Here is a 23,962-nt window from a genome sequence, read left to right as displayed (position 1 = left end):
AGACGGTATGAAACCAATCAACAGTAATATGAAAGCACGCATACAGGGATTGAAAAACAAATAAAGGTGGATGGAAAAATCTGTATAAATATACTGAACAAAATTATAAAACGCAACACTTGTTTTTGCCCCCATTTTTCATGAGCTGAACTAAAAGATCTAAGAAAACTGGGATTCATCCGTGAAGAGAACACCTCTCCAAAAGTGTAAGACGACATTGAATGCGAGCATTTGCCCACTAAAGTCAGTTAGGATGATGAACTGCAGTCCGATCAAGACTCCGAGCATGCAAATGAGCTTCCCTGAGACGGTTTCGGACAGTTTGTGCAGAAATTCTTTGGTTATGCAAACCGATTGTTGCAGCAGCTGTCCGGTTGGCTGGTCTCAGACGATCTTGGAGATGAAGATACTGGATATGGAGGTCCTGGGCTGGTGTAGTTAAACGTTGTCTGCGGCTGTGAGGCCGGTTGGATATAGTGCAAAGTTCTCTGAAACACCTTTGGAGACGGCTTATGGTAGAGAAATGAACATTCAATTCATGGGCAACAGCTCTGGTGGACATTCCTGCAGTCAGCATGATAATTTCACGCTCCCTCAAAACTTGTGACATCTGTGGCATTGTGCTGTATGATAAAACTGCACATTTTAGAGTGGCCTTTTATTGTGGCCAGCCTAAGGCACACCTGTGCAATAATCATGCTGTCTAATCAGCAGAGAAAAGAGCTGTGGTCTGCATTTCAGAGACAGTGCATAGAGTAAAGGCTCTAAAGGCAGAATTTTTTTTTCACCTTGATGCATTGTCTATATTAGGGTAAAAAACCTTCTGTGTGCAGAATACCCTCCCCTGACTTTTATTTAAATTTTATAGATTTCTTTTTTCCATGGGTATTCCAGTTTAGTGAAATCATGGAATGTCTTACTCTGAGGGTGGGCAGGTCCTGAATGCTGCAGAGAGCATGTCTGGATTTAGAGCTGCAGAGAACATCTCCTGCAGCATTTTCCTGTGAGCCCATGTTGGCTTGATGACATATCCTCGAGGTGTGTGTCCTTGATGCCCTGGGCTCACAGAAAGTGAGTTGGAAGATACTGGGTGTCATTCAACCCTGAAGAAGACTGGGCTGGGTTGCAAAGCAGTGAGTACGTTGGGGACAGAACAAGAGAGGAAGTGACTACTGGGGCAAAATCTGCCTTTTCACAGTGTTATTTTAAAAAAGAGCTTGGCAATAGATTAAATAACTCCTAGGCGCCGAGCACACGCAAATATGTAGCCTCTCGGTGGGTGGGCCTTGGCACTGAGCGGCCGCAAAATTTGCATGCAATAGCGCCGATAGAGCTGTCCCGAGAGCACACGCCCTGTGCGCTCCCGACACAGTTACTGGTGGCTAATGGGAAGCTCCCCATCACGGCGGTCGCATGACCAAAAGCATGACCTCCCAGCATTTTAAACTTTTTAAAGAGTCGGCAGGCACCAGCTCTAAGGAGTTAAAAAAAAAAAAAAAATGGAATTAGGTTCCAATTCTATCCACATGGTTCAATCGCTTGGTTCTGATTGAACCTGTTGCAGGTAGTGCTATATTGCTTATACGCTTGCAATTACCAATTTGTTGATAGACGCTTTTAGTAAAGCAGCACATTATAGACAACTTCATCCAAAAAACTGAATTTTTGTAAAATCTTACCGTAAAATTCCTTTCTCTGAGTCCTCCGACAGTCGCCGCCCCTCATATAGTCTTTACCAATTGGTATTGACTTCCTCTCCGCAGGAGTAGCTAGGCATAAGACTTGTTAAAAAAAAAAGCATTTAACATAGACAAACCCATGGGGGCTGTCCCACTGGTCAATACCCCCCTGCAGTAAGCCATCCCAACTCAGTTTGGTAGCATAGCAGTAAGTGTACAAGAACCCCAAAAGAGGGGAAGGAATTTTACGGTAAGATTTTACAAAAATTCAGTTTTCTCTTGCGTCCTCCGACAGTCGCCGCCCCTCATATAGTCTTCACCAATGGGATGTCCCAAAGCAGTGTAGACATGAGGGGTGGGAGCAACCATATAGAAGGCAACGCAGTACCCACATCAGAGAAAGTAACCTTACACGCACAGTAAGAGAACCGTCTGGGCAATAGAAGAGGCTCAACAGGAAAAACAACCCAGGGGAAAAACAGCCCCAACAGCCAGGGACCCACAAAAAAACACGGGTCCCCTATGGCACTGCCGCACAGAAAACTTTGCGGCCAAAGGAGGCATCAGCTGATGCCAGAACATCAATCATATAGAATTTTGAAAAGGTGAGCACCGACGACCAAGTCGCAGCCTTGCACACCTGGGCCACCGAAGCCTGATGCCGGTAGGCCCCAGACGTACTCATAGAGTGGTAGAGTGCGCCTTAACAGCGAAGGGTGGAACCCGGTCCTTCAAAACATAGGCCTGTACAATCGTCTGTCTGATCCATTTGGCAATGGTCGCCGCAGACGCAGCCATGCCCTTCCGAGGTCCCTCAGGAAGGACAAAGAGGGAATCCGATTTCCGAAAGGATTCAGTGGATGACAGGTAAACGTTGATCGCCCGGACAACATCCAAGGAATGCAAGGCAACCTCCTTAGGATGCTCAGGCTTTGCACAGAGCGAAGGCAAAAATATGTCCTCATTAAGGGGAAAGTCAGACACCACCTTAGGTAGAAATGACGAGTTAGGTCGCAAGACCACCTTATCTTATGAACCACCAGGTAAGGAGAGCGGCAAGACAACGCCGCCAACTCAGACACCCTGCGAGCCAAAGTGATCGCCACTGAAAAGGCAACCTTCTTAGACAGCAGAGGCAACGATATCTCCTGGATGTTTTCAAAGGGAGAAAAGCTGTAACACGGACAGAACCAAGTTCAAGTCCCATGGAGGTAAAGGCTCCCTCCGGGGAGGGGCCAAATGTCACACACCTTGAATGAAGGTGCGAATTAAGGAATGAGACGCCACAAGGCGCTAAAAAAGAACAGCCAGTGCAGATACCTGGCCCTTTATCGTGGCCAGCGCCAGGCGCTGGTCCACACCAGACCGGAGGAAAGCCAACACTCTCGTCACCGAGTATGAGCGAGGAGAAAACCCCCTGGACTCACACCAGGCAAAATAAGCTTTCCAGGTACGGTAATACATTTTTCCAGACGAGGCTTTTCTAGCCTTGATTAAGGTCGGAATGACCTCTGGGGAGAGACCCCTGTCTCAGGACCTGGCTTTCAACAGCCAGGCCATTAAAGCCAGGGACTGTAAAGCAGGATGGAAGATCGGTCCCTGAGACAGCAGATCTTCTCGCAATGGCAGCCGCCAAGGAGGCGCGACTGCTAGGTGAACGATGTCCGCGTACCAGGACCGGCATGGCCAGTCCGGTGCAACCAGAATCACCAAGTTCGGTTCCGAGGCCAACCTGCGAAGGAACCTGGATAACAACTGAATCGGAGGAAAGGCATACATCAGACGACACTGATGCCAAGGGGCCACCAGCGCATCCGAGGCGTCCGCCAGAGGATCGCACGTTCTTGCCACGAACCTTTCCACCTTGTGGTTTAGCCGAGACACGAACAGATCCACGTCCGGGGATCCCCACTTCGCACACAGCATTCGGAAGACCTCCGGGTGTAGGGACCATTCCCCCTGATCCAGGGTCTGGCGGCTCAGATAATCTGCCTGCCAATTCTCCACACCCGGAATGTGAACTGCCGAAATCGCCGGGACATGAGCCTCGGCCCAAGACAGAATGTCGGTCACCTCCCGGGCCGCCCGGGCACTCCTGGTGCCCCCTTGGTGGTTTATGTAAGCCACTGCGGTAGCATTGTCCGTCTGTACCCGTACAGGACGGCCCCGAAGTCGATCCGACCACTGGAAGAGACACAGTTTGATCGCTCTCAATTCCTAGATGTTGATTGGAAGGGAGGATTCCTCCTCCGACCAAATGCCCTGGGCAGACAGGTTGCCCAGGACGCCACCCCAGCCCGACAGGCTGGCATCCGTGGTAATCACTGTCCACAGTAACGAACGGAAGGACTGAAGCCACCACAGAAGATCCATTCTGGTCCGGCGACTCAACGAGACACTCAGATCCAAGGACTGAGGTAGTCTGTCCCACCTGGCCAGGATCTCCGCCTGGAGAAACCGTGTGTGAAACTGAGCAAACGGTATCGCCTCGAATGCTGACACCCTCAAACCCAGGCACCGCATGCAGGTCCTGAGCGACGAAGATTCTTTGTCCCTGAGGGACCTGATCTCGTTCTGAAGGGTCCAGAACTTGTCCTCCGGCAGAAATACCTTCGCTTGAGCAGAGTCCAGAACCATCCCCAATAGGGAAGACGAACCGAAGGAGACAAAGTCGACTTCTGAACGTTGATGGTCCAACCGAACTCCTGGAACGTCTGTACCGTAGTCGACAGATCGCACAACAGGCCCTGACTGACACCCGATCTTAACAAGAGATCGTCCAGATATCCCAAGACCGCAATGCCCTGTGCCCTCAACAGGCCCAGAACAGGTGCCAGCACTTTGGTAAAGACCCTCCGATGACCCTCGAAAATGGGGATGTGCAGGAATGCATTCTTTAGGTCGATAGAGGCCAGGAATTCCCCTGGACTCAGGGAGGCCACCACTGAGCGGAGGGATTCCATACAGAACTTTCGAACGCGCACGAAGCGGTTCAGGGCTTTCAAGTCCAGGATCGGACGCACCTTGCCCTCCTTTCTGGGCACAGTGAACAGATTCGAGTAAAAACCCCGAAACCTGTCCCGATGAGACACCGGGACAATCACCCCCTGGGCAGGGAGGTCCTGCACCATTTGATGCAGGTCCTGTAGGCGCCCTGGGGTCAAATGAAGATTTGAGGGAAAGAATCTGCCCGCCGGCCGTGAAAGGAATTCGATCTTGTATCCTGATCTAATGATTTCCTGAACCCACCTGTCCGGAATTTGGAGCAGCCAAGGTTGGAGGAAACAGCACAAATGTCCCCCCACCCCTGAAACGGGTGAGGGCGTGCCTTCAGGCAGGGGCGGATTGAGCCGCCGCACCGGCATGGCCGGACCTGGGCTTGTTCTTCGGATTCTGGGGCAGCAGAGTGCTTTTGCCCCCAGTGACTCCTTTCACCAAAGTATCTAAAGCCTCGCCAAAAAGGCGAGACCCTGCATAGGGAAAACCAGCCACCGTTTTCCGTGACATCTGGTCAGGCGACCAGCTCTTCAGCCAGATCAGTCGATGGTTAAGTACCGCGACACTAGACAGGCGTGCAGCCAAAGGGGCCTCTTTCAAGGCCGCATCGCACAAATACATGACCCCTTGATGAATTTGGTCCACCATGTCCAGCGTAGCAGGTGGAGCAGAATCAGACGCGAGAGTGCGTCTAAGCACCTTAGTCCAATCTGCCACCGCCTGAGCCACCCTGACAGAAGTGAAAATAGGTTTGAGCATGGAACCCGCCACCATGTAGGCATGGCGGGCAAGAGACTCCAACCTCCTGTCCGTAGGATCCTGGAAAACCGGGGTATCCTCAGTGGGAACCAAAGTAGCCTTGTACAACACGGCAACAGTGTGATCCACCTGGGGGGTCACACACCAGCGCAAATCCGTAGAAGGCGCAAAGGGGTAGAGCAGTTGAAATGGTTTAGGCACCGTGAAAGGGCGTTTAAAACTGCGCCATTGCTCATTCACTGTGTGATGAAACTCAGCCAGCGGAGTAGGGAAAACCCTGCGCCAACTTGCGGGTCCTATGTGTACCAAAAGGAGGACACAATGCCCGGAGGATTGGGCTCATCCTCCAAATGTAGTGTTTCTTTTACAGAAGAAATCAACGCTTCCATAGCTGCGCGTTCTTCAGGCGACCCCGGGGGAGAATCATCTACCCCCTCCACCTCCGCCTCAGACCCCAGCGGGTCCAGGGACGAGCGAGACCCTGAAAAGGGCACGCCAGCCACATCACCATCTGAATCAGAGGGGAAAGATAATATAGGCCTTTTTCTAGCAGCTCGTTCAGCCATCAGCACCTCCATTTTGGACAATAATGTCACTACCACAGTGGCCAAATTAGGTATAAAGGGGGTTCAGCAGAACTAGGGTCCCCCACCAAGGCTGGGGGGGAATTTGCTGTCCTGAGATTCCATTGATGAGATTCCATTGAGACCATGAAAAAAAGTACTGGCCCTTTAAGAGCGCTGCGGACTGCGCAGCCCACCGCTAGATACACTATGTACACAGACCCCCCAAAAGGGACAAAACTGAGCCAGAAGGGATAAAACAGAGAAACATGGAAGAGAATCTGCAGAGCCCCGCAGAGTGTTACCACACCGATCGCTGCTCCAGAGGAAAAGGAAGTGAGGTCACCAGAGGCTGAACTATATGCTGCAAGGCTAAGGGAAAATGGCTGCCCATAGGAAGTAATGGGATGGCTTCGGCAAGATAGCCGCCGACATGTGCTCGGAACGATCGTTCTGCCACACACAAGATGGCGCCGGATGGCGCCAAAACCACCACACAGCAAGCTGCTAACAAGCCCACAGTGAAGCCAGACATGCTTGCCCACACCTAAAATGGCGGACCGCACGGTTTTTACCCGCTGCGGCCGCCCCACACATGGTCTGCACCGCCAAAAACACCAAAGTGACACAGGAGAGGGGCCCCCGAACCCACACAGCGCCAGCAGTGTAATAAAAGAGACCCCCGCAGGGATCGCATCAGGGAGCCCCACAAACGCACAGACATGGGGGAACACACAGCAACACGGGACTGTCACCCCAGAAAGAGGCCCCACACAGAAAGTACTTACCTGTACCGGATGGCGTGGGGTGCCTCTATGAAACGGAAAGCCGCTGTCCTCAGATGACAGGGAATGCCGTCAGCCAAACGCAGGACACTGCACCACAGAACCGCAGATGTGTCCAGTGAGGTAGCCACCTCACAGGCTGCATCCCTGCTGCGAACAGGGATGGGTCGTTCTTAGTGCCAGGGCAAACACATAGCTGAACGCTCGATGGCGGGCTGGGGATCCCTCTGACCTGGAGAGCCAGGGCGGCCAGTCCGATTCCCAGCTCCGCAAATCCATCTTCATCTGAAGATCCGACTAAACTAAAGCTGACAAAATAAATAGCTAGTAAAGGAAAGAAAAAGCTGACATTCTTGCAAATAAAAATCATAAGAAAAGATTAGAAGGCTGAGACTGTAGCCCCAGCACAGGGAAGCCTATCTACTCCTAACGCTAGGTAGAAGACAAACTGAGTTGGGATGGCTTACTGCAGGGGGGTATTGACCAGTGGGACAGCCCCCATGGGTGTGTCTATGTTAAATGCTTTTGTTTTTAACAAGTCTTATGCCTAGCTACTCCTGCGGAGAGGAAGTCAATACCCATTGAAGACTATATGAGGGGCGGCGACTGTCGGAGGACGTAAGAGAAATAAAGGTTTTTGCTTTACATAGGCTTCAGAAAAGTAAACCTCTATTAGATATTATAGCGATCCGTTATTCTGTTGAGGAGATTGCATCTTACTTTCTCTGACAGAGTGACGAAAAATGAGGAGGTAGCAGGAGTCACTGGGACACGAAGGTAAACAATAGTAATCTGACAGAGGTTCTTACTGTTCCCTGTTTTACTAGAAAAGAAGTGTTTTTATCAAAGTCCTCATAAGAGGTTTCGTATCACTTTCTGCATTTTTAAGAAATGAGTGAAAATTTAGTGGGGGTCACAGAACACAGCATAAACTTGACACGGGTTCAATTCCCAAGGCCACTGATAAGGCAGTACAGCTGGCCCTTCTGTACCGAGCCCAGGCCTCATTAGTGCAAAATGGAGTGAAAAAGTGAGTCCTGCTTGGACCTACCCCAGTAGATGTTATCTGTGATGAAACGCGTGAGGGGGTCCACAACGGTGACGTCATTACATTTGTTCCACCCGATTAGCTGACTTCTCTTCGGAGCCGAACACACAAGGTGAATCCCACAGAAACACCACTATTTACACACTGCTTTACAGCTTGGATCTTGTAAATGCAGCTTTATATCTACCTATTAAAGTGGTATTTTTTAATGCACTATGGAAGTGTCTTTTGTTTTACATTTCCTGGGATTCGTTTGTGCCTGCTGAACGGGCTTTCCATTCCATGAGAGACTTACCGGTACATGCTCCATTTGGTCACCTATAATTTAGTGGGCTTACAATCTGGCAAGCAGATTTTATCACTCATCTTGGGTGTGAAGCTATTATTCTGAGTCACCCTTTTTCTTCCTTGAATGCTTACACCTGTCATCACTGGTGGTCTTTTCCCTTCTGCGACTACCTCTGTGAATTGGTGTTTTTACACATTTATTGAACTTTTAGAATAATTCATATTACCAATCTGTTTATTGTTTAGGGCTGCACTTTTCTTGTTTGTATAATCTTTGGAGTATGTATGTTTGCTTAGTGCTGGCAGCTTTGTTTTTCACTCTAGCGCAGTGTTCTTTTGTCCTTTAGTGCAAAAGGGAGGCCCGGGCACCTGCTGAGCAGAAGTATGGGTTGTACAGACTCTTATGGCTCCCCAAGCTACTCCTCCTTTGTCTCCCTCCAGCTGTACTGCAGGGGAATCCGTATATACACCCCCACCTCCCTGCTGTGCATTTTAGCAAAAATATTATTTGGTATTTTCAGAGGCGCGGGGGGGGGGGGGGGGGGGTGGGGGAGGGGGAGGTGGGGCTGGGGTGGGGCGGACTCTCTCGTAGGCTGTACAGGGCTCCATGATTTCTAACAGCAGCCCTGTCAATCTCTACCTTACTCTGTTATGATCAGTCCATTTTTTGCGATACAGCACTGCGTTAATTTAACTGACAATTGTGTGGTCATGTGGCACTGTACAAAAATAAAAATGTTGTCCTTTTTTCCCCACAAATAGAGCTTTCTTTTGGTGGTATTTGATCATCTCTACAACTTTTATTTTTTGCGCTATAAACAAAAAAAGACCGACAATGTTGAAAAAAAATATACCAGTATATATTTTTTATTTTCTGCTATAAAACACACCAAATAAAAAAATGTAAAATAATCAAATTTCTTCATCAATTTAGGCCAATATGGAACTCTTCTACATGTTATTGGTAAAAAAAAAATCCCAATATGCGTATATTGATTGGTTTGCGCAAAAGTTATAGCGTCTACAAACTATTGTATAGATTTTGAGAATATTTTTTTTTCTTTTACTGGTAATGATGGCGATCAGCAATTTTTAGTGGGACTGCGACATTGCAGGGGACAAATCTAACACTGACACTTTTTGGGGACCAGTGACATTAATACAGTGATCAATGCTACAGTGATCAATGCTACAGTGATCAATGCTAAGAAAAAAAAATGCACTGTCACTCTACTATAGACACTGACAGGGAAGGGGTTAACATCAGGGGTGATCAAAGTGTTAAATGTTTTCCCTGGGAGTGCTTTCTAACAGTTCAGGGGATGGATTAACTGAAGGAAGATAGAGATCCATGTTCCTGCTTAGCAGAAACCCAAGATCTTCATCTTTCCTGCCGACAGAACAGCGACCTGCCTTGTTTACATAGGCAGACTGCTGTTCTGTCTCTCTCAGAAACGTTCGCCGGGCAACGGCAAAAAAAAATGGATTTTTGTAAAATCTTACCGTAAAATCCTTTTCTCTTAGCTCATTGACAGACGTAGTCCTCGGTGATACAGCACCTTCGGGTTATGTTGCCTCCACAGGAGCAGGACTAGACAGGAAATTAAAAAGCTCTGGCCACACCCTAGGGGCAGTCCCAGAGGGTATAACCTCTCTCTCTCTGCCTCAGCAAATCAGTTATGTCAAAAAGCAGTCTTTAGAGATTTTAACCCAACCCAACTCAAAAAACAGAGGGGCGGGGACTACGTCTGTCAATGAGCTAAGAGAAAAGGATTTTACGGTAAGATTTTACAAAAATCCATTTTTCTCTATCGCTCATTGACAGACGTAGTCCTCGGTGATACAGCACCTTCGGGACGTCCCAGAGCAGTATCACAAATGAGGGGTGGGAAAATGAAAATCAAATCCCAATCTAGAAGGCCCAACCGGTGCCAACTAGAAGTTTACAATGCTCATCCTTAATGATGAGACTCAACAAAAAAGAAAAATTTTTTTTTTTTTTTTTTTTTCAAACAGAAAAAAAAAAACTCTAGAGGTAGACCACCGGTCTCCTCAAATTGCGGCCTGCAAAACCTTGCGGCCAAATGAGGCATCCGCCGATGCCGTCACATCAATTTTATAGAATTTTGTAAAGGTATGTACCGACGACCAGGTGGCCGCCTTACATACCTGGACCACTGACGCCTGATGGCGAAAGGCCCAGGAAGTACTGAGCGCTCGAGTGGAGTGCGCCCTAACAGGGAACGGAGGACTCTGACCCTTAATAGAATAAGCCTGTACCACCGTCTGTCTAATCCATTTGGCAATGGTCGCGGCAGATGCAGGCAAACCCTTTCTGGGGCCATCCGTGATCACAAAAAGTGAATCCGTCTTACGGAATGATTCCGTAGCTTTCAGGTATACCCTGATTGCCCGAACCACATCTAAGGAATGCAACGCATGTTCCCGATGATGCTTGGGCTGAGGACACAAGGAAGGTAGCACAATATCTTCATTCAGATGAAAATCTGAAACCACCTTAGGAAGAAAGGATGGCTTAGGATGAAGTACTACCTTATCCCTATGAATCACTAGGTATGGGGACTGGCATGATAATGCAGCCAGTTCTGACACCCTGCGAGCAGAAGTGATAGCCACCAAGAAGGCCACCTTCTGGGATAAAGTAAGCAAGGGAATCTCCCTGATGTTTTCAAAGGGAGGTTTCTGTAGAACCGACAAACTAAATTAAGATCCCAGGGCGGTAAGGGCGCGCAGACTGGTGGAGCCAGGTGCCGCACCCCCTGGATGAAATTCCGCACCAAGGACTTGGTAGCTAAAGGTTTCTGAAAGAAGATTGCTAATGCTGAAACTTGACCCTTGATGGTGCTCAAGGCTAGCTTCTGCTCAACCCCTTGTTGCAAAAAAGCCAATATTCGAGTCACCGAATAGGTACGTGGAGGAAATCCTAAAGATTCGCACCATGCAATATAAGTCTTCCATGTGTGATAGACCTTGCTGGAAGTCGCTTTCCTTGCTTTAATAAGGGTAGGAATGACTGAAGTAGACAAACCTCTGTCCTTCAGTACTTGGGTCTCAATGGCCAGGCCATTAAAACCAGCGACTGTAAAACACGATGGTAAATTGGTCCTTGAGACCACAGACACTCCCTGAGACGAAGTTCCCACGGAACGTCTGCGACTAGCATGTCCAAGTCGGCCAGGCCGGCTTGACGAGGCCAGCCTAGAATTTCTAGGACCACTGGCGCTGATTGGATCTGAACCAGGCGTCCCTAGAGGTATCTGGCCCCGACCATCCAAGAAAGTCTGGTCGTTTTCTGTTCCCACACATTTATCAGATACCTGATTGTTATCAGGAAGGGTGATCTTTTCTGGTTGAACCTCAGGGACCGAAGTCACCCGGCTAGAGGCTTCTTGGCCTGTCTGGTCAACCAGATCCGATTCCTGTGAGGCATAGGGACTAATCTTAGGAAAAGGTAAAGGAAAAGATCTATTCAGGGAACGGTAACTACCGCTTCCTGTAGTACTTAAATGTTGGAAGGGAAGAATCGCACCGGTAGTAGTGGTTGATGCTCGATCTAATGTCCTGAATACCGGTGAAAACGTCCCCCCACCCTGAAACCGGGTGGGGGCGCACCTTCAGGCTGTGTACTCCTTTGCTTCGGGTTTGGCTGGGTTGGTCCTCTGTTTGTCCGACCAGCCCTTCTTGAACCCTCCTGGAGGAGTCTTGCCTTTCCCGCTTGTTCCAGCCGGGCGCCCTTTATGGGCGGTAAAGAAAGGTCCTCGCTTGTTGCGAGGTCCCTTAGCTTTAGCAGCCTGTGGCAAAAAAGTGCTCTTGCCCCCAGTGGCATCCTTAATGATTTCATCTAGGTTGGCCCCAAATAGACGATTCCCCTGAAAGGGGAGATTTGTCAAGGTCTTTTTGGAACATAGGTCAGCTGACCAGCATTTTAACCACAGCACACGTCTGAGGATGACCGCTGACATAGATGCATGCCCTAATAGGGGAGTAGTGTCCAAGGCTGCGTCACAGATAAACTGTAGTCCTTGTATAATCTGTTCCATCAAATCAGATGTCTCCTGGGGAATATCTTTTCCCCTAAGGTCTTGGCGTACCATTCTCGCCCATTCCGTAAGTGTCTGGGAAACTAGACCAATAACAATTACTGGTCTAAATGCTGACCCTATCAGAGAGAAGATGGTGCGGGACTCTGCTTCCATCTTTCGATCCACCGGATCCTTAAAGGACGAAGTGTCCTCCACTGGGATAACCGTGGCTTTATTCAGCCTGGAAATAGGTGGATCCACCACTGGTGGTACCGTCCATTTCTTAATGATGGATTCCTCAAACGGATAGCGTCTAGCAATACGCTTGGAAATAGTAAAGGTACGTTTAGAATGCTCCCATTCTCCTTTAATCTTATTACCAAAACACTTGGGTACAGGAAAAACCTTCACCGTTTTGATGGGCTTGTTAGTACCAAAAGGAATCTCTGTTTCAGTTGCCTCTGCCGGTAAAACCTCAAGTTTTAAGGTTTCCTGCACTGCCACAACTAGTGCGTCCACCAATGCTTCTTCCTGAATTATAGCGGGAGAAGAAACGTCCTCCTCACTGTCTGAGGGAGCTTTACCTGAGGTAACAGCCCTTGCAGAGGGACCTGCAACTGCAGTGACCATCTCTGAATCTGAGTCAGAGGTGTCAGATAGTATAGGGGTAGGCGGGGGGTCGCTTCCTTGACCCCCGTCCCTGACAGGCCGCCTCCACCCGAGCCACCATAGACTCCAAAATTGCTGTAAATGCCTCTACACTCTGTGCACCGGCGGGTCCCGTGGCCCCCTCGAGGGAAACAGGTGGGGGAATATGTGTGGCAGGGTCCATGATAATTCCAGTCACTTCCTGGATAATATAATTCAAAATAAAAAACTTTTTTTTTTTTTTTCAGACCTCCAGTGCCACAAAAGCCCCTTAGTGTTACCTGCTAGGGATCCCTATCGATCGAGAGAGAGAGAGATAGACCCCCAGGCTCACCACTTGATGCTCAGAGTTTAACTGCAACAGGTTACAGCGCTGTCTTGACAAACAGGAAGTCTTTTGGCTGGCTGCCCAGGAAGAAAGGAGGCGGCTCCGCCCCTCTGCACGCCTTCCGGCGCCTCCCCTAGCTCCACGAGGTGTTTGGATCACCTCAAACATGGCCGCCCCCATGCTGGAGACACGAGGCTACGCCAAATTGGCGGCTCGTGCGATCCAGAAAAAAAAATGGCGGCGGCCTGTACTGAATAGCGGTGTGCTGCAGGGCACACAACACTCTCTCTGCATGGGGATTTGGCGTGGTTGGCGGTACCGGCCCTGGCGGACCGCATGGCCGTTCGGGAGGCCTGCTATTGCTGGAGATCTGATTTAGGAAGGCAGTCTACATGTCCGTGGCTTCTGACTGGTAGGTACCTTATTCTTATCACAGTAAGATTCCCAGAATGCCACTGATTACAATCTTTTAAACATGTATACAATTAGATTGTTAGCTCCCAAACCAAGCCTCCTGGCTTTTTGCACATAAAATCACACTCAAAGTAGGGGGATCTGTGTCATGTTATAGGATAGAGAGGGGCCCGCGTTCACAAGACCCGTCAGGGGAAAAGGGGGAACATACTACTCACCATACCGGAACCAGGCGGGCACCAACTCCTGACAGTACCCCTCTCCACCGGGGCGGGAGGGCTGTCGACCGATATGGACGCCGTGACTCATGGTCTTTGGCGTTTCAGCGAGACGTTTAACTCGCGGGGTCAGTCCCTTAATGGGACTTTGTCGCGGCCGACCCAGCGCGGAGCTATGGCCTGCACGCGCTCGTAGGCTGAACTGGGGTGACCACCGGATCTCAACATCCAGCCCGTCGCCCAGTTCAGCTTTCTTGCTTGAAGATCTCACAGGAACACTGGAGAAAAAAAGCTGTCTAAAAAATCTTTTAAGAAAAAAATCTTGCCAGGACCGAAGATCCCAGCAAGGTATCTAGGTCCTTACTCCTAACTAGACAGAAAATAACTGATTTGCTGAGGCAGAGAGAGAGAGGTTATACCCTCTGGGACTGCCCCTAGGGTGTGGCCAGAGCTTTTTAATTTCCTGTCTAGTCCTGCTCCTGTGGAGGCAACATAACCCGAAGGTGCTGTATCACCGAGGACTACGTCTGTCAATGAGCGATAGAGAAATTGGGTCCGTCGGACCCTTGGATTGGCTCTGGCTGCATCCAATCACAGCAGGAGCGGGTTGCCGGTGGTATGCATGCGCTCCCCAGACCCAAAGAAATAAAAGACGTACAGGTACGTGATTTTGCACTGAAGGGCCGTTCTGCCGCAGTATATATGCAAAAGGGTGGTCTGGAAGCGGTTAAATTTGCTAGTACATCTAACACTACCCTGCCCCCAGACTGACAATACTGCTGTCCAAATCTGCCCTGTGTGCTCCTTCATGCAGAGTGGGGACACTCCATTACAGGAGGTGCGTTACTGGACAGATCAACAGATGAAAACAGAGGGACAAAAAGCCTAAAAAGAAAACGAATGCAGCCACTATATGTAATGATTGGTAAACTGCAATATAATACAATACATTTTCAGTTTTGGGTTTAATACCACTTTAAGAAGTGTTCAAGATCAGCTAGTCTATAAATTTTACCATTTTGCGCCACATGGAAGTAGTATGAAAAAAGACAAGAATATATCTCCTGATTTCTCCAAATGTTGCGAGAAAACCAAACAGGTGGTGGCTAAATAGTTGGCATCTAACGTCTTGCTGCCCTCTCAGGATGATGGGTATCCACACAAACTGAAAGCATAAAAAACGAGAGCAGGGCGCACCGACCTAGTGCAAATACCAAAAAACCTTTATTGGAAATGGTTAAAAACCACAACATGCATTATACTCACAAAAGTATGCTGTATATAAGCATAGAACTAAAGAATTCCTTCGGCTAGCCAGAGAACTCAGGACCATATTCCTTAATAGTGACAAGCGAACTTGAAAAAACGGAATTTTTGTAAAATCTTACCTGTAACATTCCTTTCTCTGAGTCCTCCGACAGTCGCCGCCTCTTCATATTCGTCACATATGGGGGTATTAGACTTTGCTCCGAAGGAGTAGCTAGGCAACAGAATATGTTAACAATAAAGCTTTAACATATCCCACCCTCAAGGGGTGGTCCCCTCAGTCAATACCCTCCTACTTCCTGCAACCATATCTCAGTTTTAGTGGAATAGCAGTAGAGTATACATTCAAACCCCAAAAGAGGGGCGGGGGCGGCGACTGTCGGAGGACTCAGAGAAAGGAATTTTACAGGTAAGATTTTACAAAAATTCCGTTTTCTCTTACGTCCTCCGACAGTCGCCGCCTCTTCATATTCGTCACATATGGGGACGTCCCAAAGCAGTGCAAACATGAGGGGTGGGAAACGCATCCGCGCCGAAAGGCAACGCAGTCTCCACATCAAAGAAAGGAACCTTACCAAAGGAAGGAAACCAGCTGGGCAACAGCAAAAATAAGTGCTCAACAGGAGCAACAACCCAGGAAAAGACAAAAAACCCAGGGGATACAAAAAAACTATCCCAACAGCCAGGAGTCCCCAACAAGGGACCCTATGGAACAGCCGCACTAAGAACCTTGCGGCCAAAGGAAGCATCCGCTGATGCCTGAACATCTACTTTGTAGAATTTTGTGAAAGTGTGTACGGTCGACCAAGTCGCCGCCTTACACACCTGGGCTACAGAAGCCCCATGACGGCAGGCCCAAGACGTACTCAGTGATCTAGTAGAGTGCGCCTTCACAGGCACAGGGGGAACCTTCCCCTGCAAGGCATAGGCCTGTTCAATGGTCTGCCTGATCCATTTGGCAATGGTAGAGGCGGAAGCCGCCATGCCCTTCCGAGGACCCTCTGGAAGAACAAACAAGGAGTCAGTCTTACGAAAAGACTCAGTCGATTTAAGGTAAACCCTTATCGCCCGAACAACATCCAGAGAGTGCAATCTCACCTCCTTCGGATGTTTAGGCTTCGTGCACAACGAAGGCAAAACAATATCCTCGTTAAGATGGAATTCCGAAACTCGTTTCGGTAGAAAAGAAGGATTAGGTCGCAAGACCACCTTATCCAAATGAACAACCAGGTACGGAGACTTGCAGGACAAAGCCGCCAGTTCCGACACTCTGCGAGCCGAAGTGATCGCCACCAAAAAGGCGACCTTTTTGGACAACATAGACAACGAGATCTCCCTGATCTGTTCAAAAGGAGCACGTTGTAACACAGATAGAACTAGATTCAAGTCCCAAGGGGGCAAAGGATCCCTCCTAGGAGGAACCAGATGCCGCACACCCTGAATAAAAGTGCCAACCAAGGAGTTGGAAGCCACGGGACGTTGAAACAGAACGGCCAGCGCCGACACCTGACCCTTAATCGTAGCCAGCGCCAAACGCTGATCGACACCCGTCTGAAGGAAAGACAGCACACGGGAAACCGAGTACGTGCGGGGTGAAAACCCCCTGGACTCACACCAGGCAAAATAGGCCTTCCAAGTATGGTAATAAACCTTCCCCGAGGAAGACTTCCTCGCGTTGATCAAAGTATGAACGACCTCTGGAGAGAGACCCTTCTCCTTCAGGACCTCGGTCTCAACAGCCAGGCCGTCAAAGCCAGCGACTGTAAAGCAGGATGGTAAATCGGTCCTTGAGACAGTAGATTGTCTCGAAGAGGCAGACGCCAAGGAGCGTCGACCGCCAGATTCACGAGGTCTGCGTACCAGGACCGGCGAGGCCAGTCCGGTGCCACAAGAATCACCGTGCTGCGTTCCGAGTGCAACCCGCGAAGGAACCTGGACAGCAACTGAATCGGTGGAAACGCGTACATCAGCCTGTACTGATGCCACGGGGCCACTAACTCGTCCGACGCGTCTGCCCGAGGGTCGCGCGTCCTTGCCACGAACCTCTTCACCTTGTAGTTGAGGCGAGACGCGAACAGGTCCACATCTGGAAGACCCCACTTCGCGCACAACATCTGGAAGACAGCCGGGTGGAGAGACCCTTCCCCCTGATCCAGGGTCTGGCGACTCAGATAGTCCGCCTGCCAGTTCTCCACTCCCGGAATGTGAACCGCCGTTATCGCCGGGACATGAGTCTCGGCCCAAGACAGAATGTCGGCCACTTCTCGAGCCGCTCGGGCACTCCTGGTGCCCCCTTGGTGGTTGATGTAGGCCACCGCCGTGGCATTGTCCGTCTGCACCCGAACCGGGCAGCCCTGCAGCCGGTCCGTCCAGCGATGAAGACAGAGCCTTATCGCACGCAATTCCAGAATGTTGATCGGAAGGGAAGACTCCCCCTCCGACCAGGTCCCCTGGGCGGACAGAACGCCCAGAACACCACCCCAGCCCGACAGGCTGGCATCCGTGGTGATTATCGTCCACGAGATCGGACGAAACGACTTGCCCCCGGACACCAACGGGGACTGGAGCCACCACAGAAGGTTTTCCCTGGTGCGATGACTCAACGAGATCTGAAGATCCAGAGATTGAGGTCGCCCGTCCCACCTGGACAGGATCTCCGCTTGGAGACCCCGCGTGTGAAACTGCGCGAAAGGAATCGCCTCGAAGGCCGAGACCATCAATCCCAGACATCTCATACCCGTCCGCAGAGACGAGTGTGGAACGTCCCTGAGGGACCTGACTTCCTCCTGAAGAGTCCTGAGTTTGTCTTCCGGCAGGAAGACCTTCGCCTGCACCGAGTCCAGTATCATTCCCAGATAGGGGAGACGAACCGACGGACTCAGTGTCGACTTTGGAACATTTATCGTCCAACCGAACTCCTGCAGAGTTTGCATTGTGACAGACAGGTCCTTCTCCAGACCCTGTCTGGTCGCAGACCGAACCAGAATGTCGTCCAGATACCCCAGGACAGAAATGCCCTGGGCTCTCAATAATGCCAGAACCGGTGCAAGCACCTTGGTGAAGACCCGCGGAGCCGAGGCGAGCCCAAAGGGCAACGCCACAAACTGGTAGTGATCCTCCGCAATGGCAAATCGAAGGTACTTCTGATGACCCTCGAATATGGGGATGTGAAGGTACGCATCCTTCAAATCGATGGAGGCCATGAATTCCCCCGGAACCAGGGCAGCCACCACCGAGCGCAGGGATTCCATGCGGAACTTGCGAACTCGCACAGAGCGGTTCAGAGCTTTCAAGTCCAGAATCGGACGAACCTTGCCCTCCTTCCTGGGCACGGTGAACAGATTGGAATAAAACCCCCGAAATCTGTCCCGATGAGGCACCGGAACCACCACTCCCTGAGCCCTCAGGTCCCGCACCGCCAGGTGCAGATCCCGCAGGCGCTCTGGAGACAGTTGAAGATTTGAGGGAAAAAATCTGCTCTCCGGCCGAGAGAGAAACTCGATCTTGTAACCAGATCGAACGATTTCCAGAACCCATCTGTCCCTCACACGGGCCAACCAGGGCTGAAGAAAACCGAGCAAGCGTCCCCCCACCCCAAAACTGGGTAAGGGGGCCCCTTCAGGCCGAACTGTTATGGGCCGCAGGTCCGGATTGACCGGACTTCTGTTTCCCAGACCAGGGCTTCTTCTGAGAGCCTTGGCCCTTGAACGGTTTGCCCTTGTAGTGCGGCCGAAAGGCACGAAAGGACCCCTGAGGGGGCCGAAAATGAGCATGCTTCTTCCCAGAAGCCCCCTTAGCCTTGGGGAAATGGGGCAAGAGAGTGCTCTTACCCCCGGTAATCCCCTTAATCAACACATCCAGGGACTCCCCAAAAAGGCGAGACCCATCATAAGGCAGATTGGCTAAGGTTTTACGTGAAGATTGGTCCACCGACCAACATTTCAACCAAACCAGGCGGCGAGACAACACCGCCACGCTGTGCACACGCGCGGCCAACGGAATCAGGTCCAGGTCCGCATCACACAGATACATGACACCCTGGTGGATCTGATCCACCATATCCAGGGTCGCCGCCGAGGCCGAATCGGCCACTAGGACGCGCCTAAGCATCTGCGTCCAACTTGCGATCGCCTGGGCCGCCATGAGAGAAGCAAACAGAGCCTTAAGCATAGAACCCGTAACAGAATAAGTATGACGGGCAAGAGACTCCAGTCTCCTATCCGTGGCATCACGGAAAACAGGGGATCCCTCTGCAGGGATCGCAGTGGCTTTGTTCAAAACCGCAACAGCATGATCCACTGGCGGAGGCACACACCACCGTTCATCAGTGGCAGGCGAGAAAGGATAACGCAGCTTAAATTTACTTGGTACCGCAAAAGGCTTGCGCAAATCGCGCCATTGGTCCTTAACAGCGCGCTGAAAATCAGCATTGCAGGGAAAAACCTGCGGCGTCCTGCGTTTTCTCTGCGTCCCATAAGCCGCCAAGGCAGCTGGGGGACACACCTCGTCCTGCAAACGTAGCGTCTGCTTAATGGAAGCAATCAACTCATCCATGATTGCAAGCTCTTCAGGCGAGCCAGGGGGAGAATTATCAACCCCCTCAACTTCAGCCTCTACCTCAGACCCCACTAGATCAAGAGAGGAGCGGGACCCCGATAGGGGGGTCCCTGCCAGAACAGCCCCATCACCTTCACCCTCAGAATCAGAGGACAGAGCAACTCTGGGCCGTTTAGTAGATTGAGCAGCCACCAGCATTTGCACCTGTGCAGCAAGGCCAGCCACAATAGTGGCTAAATCCCCCCCTGGGGGGGAAACAGCGGTCCCCTGGCTTTCCACCAATACTGTGGGAAACTTGCCCTCCTGAGAATCCATTGCCCCTGTATGCCAGACAACCAAGGGTTAACTGCCCCCTTACAGCAAGCGCGGCAAGCGCAGCCCACCGCACCACACTCAGGCACAATGAGACCCCCACAGGGAATATACAGACTGAATACAGGCAATGGAACACAGGAATAGAAGGATAAAACCTGAGGAGACTCCGCTGCTGCTGCTGCCTCGATCGGTGCTTCCAGGAGAGAGGAAGTGATGCTGCCAGGGCGCTCTATGTAAGCCTATGGAGGCTACAAGAAAATGGCCGCCGTGCATGTAAACCATGCGGCCGGAGCGGGCGCCGGTAAAATGGCGTCGTTTGGCGCCGAAATCGCCGCTCCACAGTGCATAAAATCACACACAATATTATCCCATTATATGGATACATGTTAGATCGCCGCAGCGATCGCTGTATATGCCCCAACATGCCATTAAAAACATGCCCCACAGCACACAGCTCCTCACACTGCCCAGCCTGACATACTCAGTGTCATACAGCTCCCCCCCCCCTTGCAGCCCACAGCATGCAGCCGAGAGATAGGGAGACAAGCAGTGTGATTAAAGGCAGGTTACACAGTCCCAGACTGAGACCCCCCCCAGACAGACAGGTCCCCACATAGATACACTTACCTCACATGGCGTGGGGAACCCGCACAGGCGAACAAGCCGCTGCACATGAGGCAGGGAGAGTCGCAATTCAAGACGCACACAATGGCGGTTCAGAAACCGCACAGCGTCCGGTGAGGTAGCCACCTCACCAATCATCCCTGCACCGAACAGGGATGGGTCGTTCACTGTGCCAGGAGCGTTACCTGGCTGAACGCTCGATGGCAGACTGGGAAGCCACTGACCCACGACCTGCGACCAGGGGGATCAGCCCGAGACCCAGTCCGCATGATCCTCTTCGTCCGAAGAACTAACTAATGCTGACAAAAATAACAGCTAAGTAAAGGTAGAGAGAAAACTCAAACAAAATATCAAAAAGAAGAAAGAGTCTGGGACAAAAAGCCCCAGCACAGAGAGAGCCAGCCACTCCTGACAAGCTAGACATTAAAACTGAGATATGGTTGCAGGAAGTAGGAGGGTATTGACTGAGGGGACCACCCCTTGAGGGTGGGATATGTTAAAGCTTTATTGTTAACATATTCTGTTGCCTAGCTACTCCTTCGGAGCAAAGTCTAATACCCCCATATGTGACGAATATGAAGAGGCGGCGACTGTCGGAGGACGTAAGAGAAAATGGATTTTTGTAAAATCTTACCGTAAAATCCTTTTCTCTTGAGCTCATTGACAGACGTAGTCCTCCCTGATTAATATCAACTCGGGTTATACTGCCCTCTACAGGAGTAGGACTAGACAGGAAAGAAAACGTTCTGGCCACACCTTAGGGGCAGTCCCAGAGGGTATATCCTCTCTCTCTCTGCTACAGCAAATCAGTTTTTTTCTGTCTAGTTAGGAGTAAGGACCTAGATGCCTTGCTAGGATCTTCGGTCCTGGCAGGATTTTTTTCTTAGAAAGATTTTTTTTAGACAGCTTTTTTCTCCAGTGTTCCTGTGAGATCTTCAAGCAAGAAAGCTGGAACTGGGCGACGGGCTGGATGTTGAGATCCAGTGGTCACCCCAGTTCAGCCTACGAGCGCGTGCAGGCCATAGCTCCGCGCTGGGTCGGCCGCGACATAGTCCCACTGGACGGGGACTGACCCTGCGAGTTAAACGTCTCGCCTGGACGCCAATGACCAACAGAGTCACGGCGTCCGTATTGGTTGACAGCCTCCCCACCCCGGTGGAGAGGGGTTCTGTCAGGAGTTGGCATATCGGCTCAACAGGAAGGCGCGGAGGTGGGCAACGCGCACGCGCGATCCTCTAGCGGACGCAGCAGGCGCGCTGAACGGCCTGTAAAGGCAGTGTCAGCTACTATATGTCTTCCCTCCTCTCAGATTGCTGCTGAGATTTCTCCACAGGATAGAGATGGAGGGAACTCCAGTTATCCTGGAAATTCTAGGCTAGCCTCGTCAAGCCGGTCAGGCCGACTTGGACATGCTAGTCGCAAACGCTCCTTGCAGACTTCTTCTCAGGGAGGATCTGCGGTCTCAAGGACCAATCTTCCATCGTGCTTTACAGTCGCTGGTTTTAATGGCCTGGCCATTGAGACCCAGGTACTGAAGGACAGAGGGTTGTCAGCTTCAGTTATTCCTACTCTAATTAAAGCAAGGAAAGCGACTTCCAGCAAAGTCTATTATCGCACATGGAAGACTTATATCGCGTGGTGTGAATCTTTGGGATTTCCCCCACGTACCTACTCGGTGACCCGAATCCTGGCTTTTCTGCAAAAGGGGGTTGAGCAGAAACTATCCTTGAGCACTATCAAGGGTCAGGTTTCAGCATTAGCAATCTTCTTTCAGAAGCCTTTGGCTACTCATTCCTTGGTGCGGAATTTCATCCAGGGGGTGCGGCACTTGGCTCCGCCAGTGCGCGCGCCCTTACCGCCCTGGGATCTTAATTTGGTTTTGTCGGTTATGCAGAAACCTCCCTTTTAAAATATCAGGGAGATTCCCTTGCTTACATTATCCCAGAAGGTGGCCTTCTTGGTGGCCATCACTTCTGCACGCAGGGTGTCAGAACTGGCTGCATTATCATGCCATTCCCCATATCTAGTGGTTCATAGGGATAAGGTAGTTCTTCATCCGAAGCCATCCTTTCTTCCTAAGGTGGTTTCAGACTTTCATCTGAATGAAGATATTGTGCTACCTTCCTTGTGTCCTCAGCCCAATCATCCTCGGGAACATGCGTTGCATTCCTTGGATGTGGTTCGGGCAATTAGGGTATACCTGAAGGCTACGGAATAATTCCGTAAGACGGATTCACTTTTTGTGATCACGGATGGCCCCAGGAAGGGGTTGCCTGCATCTGCCACGACTATCTCCAAATGGATTAGACAGACGGTGGTACAGACTTATTCCATTAAGGGTCGGAATCCTCCGTTCCCAGTTAAGGCGCACTCCACTCGAGCGCTCAGTACTTCCTGGGCCTACCGCCATCAGGCGTCAGTGGTCCAGGTGTGCAAGGCGGCCACGTGGTCGTCAGTGCATACCTTTACAAAATTTTATAAAGTTGATGTGATGGCATCTGCGGATGCCTCATTTGGCCGCAAGGTTTTGCAGGCCGCAATTTGAGGAGACGGGTGGTCTACCTCGAGGGTTTTTTTCCGTTGGAATTTCAGTTGAGTCTCATCCTTTGATTGATGAGCCTTTAAAACTTCTAGTTGGCACCGGTTGGGCCTTCTAGATTGGATTTTGATTTCCATTTTCCCACCCCTCATTTGTGGTACTGCTTTGGGACGTCCCGAGTTGATATTAATCAAGGAGGACGTCTGTCAATGAGCGACAGAGAAAAATGGATAATTGTAAAATCTTACGGTAGAATCCTTTTCTCTTGAGCTCATTGACAGACGTAGTACCCGCCCCTCTGTTTTGGAGTTGGGTTGGGTTAAATTCTCTAAACACTGCTTTGTGACATAACTGATTTGCTGCCACTGACTTCAGTCACCTTTACGGTCTTACAATGACTCTAGATTGTCAGCTCCCAAACCAAGCCTCCTGGTTTCTATTCACAAACAATCACACTCAAATTGGGGGATCTGTGACATGTAATAGGATAGAGGGGAGACCCACCTACCATCCCAGAGAGGGCCCGCGTCCACCACAAACCCGACAGGGGGGAGAGGGGGAACATTCTACTCACCATACCGGAACCAGGCGGGCGCCAACTCCTGACAGAACCCCTCTCCACCGGGGTGGGGGGGCTGTCGACCAATACGGACGCCGTGACTCTGTTGGTCATTGGCGTCCAGGCGAGACGTTTAACTCGAAGGGTCAGTCCCCGTCCAGTGGGACTATGTCGCGGCCGACCCAGCGCGGAGCTATGGCCTGCACGCGCTTGTAGGCTGAACTGGGGTGACCACTGGATCTCAACATCCAGCCCGTCGCCCAGTTCCAGCTTTCTTGCTTGAAGATCTCACAGGAACACTGGAGAAAAAAGCTGTCTAAAAAAAATCTAAG

The 23,962-nt window shown here is 50.6% G+C and overlaps 1 protein-coding gene across 1 annotated transcript in view; it reads right to left on the bottom strand.

Moving 5' to 3' along the window:
* The window catches only part of MRPS27 (mitochondrial ribosomal protein S27), a 204,425-nt gene that overhangs the window by 94,213 nt on the left and 86,250 nt on the right, over window positions 1-23,962 (bottom strand). The window lies entirely within an intron of this gene.

Source organism: Pelophylax lessonae (assembly GCF_965119305.1).
Source record: "Pelophylax lessonae genome assembly, chromosome: 1".
NCBI lineage: Eukaryota > Metazoa > Chordata > Amphibia > Anura > Ranidae > Pelophylax > Pelophylax lessonae.
The sequence above is the reverse complement of the archived record's forward strand: the minus strand, read 5'-3'. Positions and strand labels throughout refer to the sequence as shown.